Consider the following 2,879-nt stretch of genomic DNA (forward strand, 5'->3'; position numbering starts at 1 on the left):
GACCGCCAAATTGCTGCGCGAGCAGATGCTGGTTGTGCCTAGAGTGGTGCAATCAGTGTTTGGAGCCTGGCAAAGGCAGCTGGAAGCTGTTTGGGGCGCTGGAGCCAGGAAGCCCAGAGCGGGACGAGGGCAGTGGCTGAGCAGGGAGTGGTCTGGGCAAGAGAGCTGCAGGCGCTCTGTTTCAGCCCTCTCTATTTGTCTGAAGGTTTCTTGCCATGATTGTGCAGAGGATGGAGAAGCTTGAGGCTCTTGAAGAGATCAAATGCCTCCCCCAGCAGGCTGAGCCAGAACAGCAGCAGCTGGGAAAGAAGAGACACCCAGGCACCCGGAACAGCTCAAGCGAAGACACTGCTTTAGAAAGGAATGCATGGTAGTAACACAGGTTACCCAGTACATGCAGATTTACACAGTCATGTCAATAGCACTCAGTGTGTCTGCTGTCAGCTGTGAAACACGTCCTTCGTGCTTGCTGATGATAAAAATCCGCATAACTCGCAGCAGCTCTGTCTTTTGTGAGGCGTTCATTCAGGCAGACCCTCTTGTGAACGTTGTTCATGGGCTCTTCCATTTGTGCTCTCAGAGCAGGAAACTCTTACTTAGCCCGGTGGCCAACACTCTTTGCCATGGAGAACATTCACAAATGGGAATTTTACTTACTTTTCCCTGTAGGAACTGAACAGACCAATCAGTCTTCAGTTGATGGGAAGAAGACCAGAAGACCTCTGTGTACTTCAGGGGTCTCCCGGGAGAGCTCGAAGGTCATGGATAGTTCCACATGCCAAAGCACCTCATCTCAGGAAAAAGATGCTACTCAGACAGCTGTTGAGGGGAGACCTGTGAGTAGGAGCTGGGTGGATGTGGTGGCTCTCCTTTGCGGCAGCGCATTGGCGCTCAGGACTGCTGGGAGGGCGCTGCCGCACACACAGCCTCTCTCGGCTCGTGACGCATAGTGGGTTGTCAGAGTGTCTCCTGAGAAATCCCCTGGCAACTAGGAAGGGATCTTCTCAGCCTGGGAGTCTCTGTCTTGAACAATTAGGAGGGGTCTGGCTTCCTGACCTGCGGGGCACTTATTTCCACCTCCGGCTGAGACCACTCCCCAGGAATTCAGCTTGTCTTGGAGCCAGCTGTTCCAGTGTGCACCATGTCCTAATCCTGAAGATGAAGAAATTTGGGGGCTGAATCACAATTCCTGCCTGTTTTTGTTGTGTCGTGAAGCTTATTCTTTAATGCATTTCTTAACTCTTCAGGAAGAAGAAACTCTGTCCAGCAGCAAGCTGCTGAGCTCCCAAGAGCCTGCTCGTCAGGAACTTCAGAGTCCTGAAGACAGTTTTCGTGAAAGCCTAAAGCTTTTGGGCTCCTCCTTCCCCACACAGGCCCAAACCCTGAGCTTGGTCTTTCCTTTAAGAATGGTATCCAACTGTGTGGAAGCTCCTGTGCAAGGACTGCCAATGTGAGTGGCAAATGGGAAAGAACAGCAGCATTGCTGTTGCTGTACTGGCACCTGAAAGGAAGGTGGGGGCAGGTAGGGAGGAAGTTGACTGAGCTTGCAGAGCATTAACAGGAAAACAGCTTGAGTTTATATGCTTTCCTGTAAAATACGCAGGGGTTAATTGAAGCAACTACCTTTCTCCTACCTTGGAATCAACAGCATCTCAGCAAACTTTGTGTGCCTGAAGTCAGTGGGTTGACTGGTAATTTTGCTCAGGGGTAAAGCAGTGATACAGTGATGGAAGTGTACGGGGAGAGAAGACACACTAGTGCCTCACAAGAGCGGTGAATATTGTGTTTATCATACTCAAACATGTGGTCATGGACATACGAAAAGTACGGCAGTCTTTCCTCCACACACACTGTAAGGGCGTGAACTGAGCTCAGTAACACAGATGTGAAGGCATGTGCTAGCCATCCCCTCTCCTCCCCTGAATACTCCTTGATAGCCCAGGGCTTCCCAGTCCACGCAAGCAAACGCACTGTGGAGCCCTTCCGTCAGGTAAGCTGGTTGAAGAGAAACTCCTGCTCCTCTGCCTTGCTAGTAAGGCATAAGGTGTCGTTGACCTGCTGGAGTAGTTGCTGCTGACTGTTGTGGTGAACTGTCTATCCTAAGAGCAGCAAAAGAATACGAGGACATACAAACAGCGCTTGGAAGTAAACTCTTTATTCTCTGTGGGGTGACCATTTCCTGTAGTTTTCTTGCTGACAGTTCTCAGCACTGGTGTCAGAAGAAGAACTGGAGCCTGCAGACACACACCTCCTCAGAACAGGCTCCAGCAGCCGCCCAGCTAATGCTGTCTCTCCCGATTCCCATTGCTGCAGCTCGCCTGGCACAAGCTTTACATGCACGGGTCTACGCTGGGCTCCTCTCTGGGAAGGGGGCTTTGGAGCTAGTGGTGGAGTGGGCTGTCTGGTTAACTGCTGGCCCATAGAGGGGAAGGCTTCTTGCATGCTTCCTGGCCTCGCTTTAGGCATGGGAGTATAAAGTCCTGATGCATGTGCCGAAGGATAATACAGGGGCTTCTGAATGCCTTCTGGTGGGCTCTGAGCATCTTGCGCAGAGCCTTGGAGGACAGAGGGGAGGAGATGAGGTGACAGTTCCTCTGCAGACTGTGCTTCTGCCTCTGAAGGCATGACCATTCCGGGGACCATGATAGGTGGGAGCTTCATGCTTGGTTGAGGCGTGTCTAATATTTTAGCGGGGATTTTCTTTTCTGCTGGCCTTAGAAAGCCCTGGCCCGGAGAGCTCTCCTTCCCATCTCTTGGGCTGGGCTGTTTTGCGACCCGCCTTCCACAATGGACTCCTGAAGCCACTGTAGTCAGAGGGGGACCACACCGCTCTAATAGCTGCTCCACTAGCCCACTCTCCTCCGTGCTTTCTTCTGAAG

At 52.0% G+C, this 2,879-nt stretch overlaps 1 long non-coding RNA gene across 1 annotated transcript; it reads left to right on the plus strand.

Moving 5' to 3' along the window:
- On the plus strand, positions 1-2,164 carry LOC135330079 (uncharacterized). The gene is made up of 2 exons (XR_010391838.1): positions 1-836; positions 1,248-2,164. It is a non-coding gene; the product is annotated as an uncharacterized LOC135330079 (long non-coding RNA).
- Positions 2,165-2,879: the final 715 nt, after the last annotated feature.

The sequence above is a fragment of the Dromaius novaehollandiae genome, chromosome 16, assembly GCF_036370855.1.
Source record: "Dromaius novaehollandiae isolate bDroNov1 chromosome 16, bDroNov1.hap1, whole genome shotgun sequence".
Taxonomy (NCBI): Eukaryota; Metazoa; Chordata; class Aves; order Casuariiformes; family Dromaiidae; genus Dromaius; species Dromaius novaehollandiae.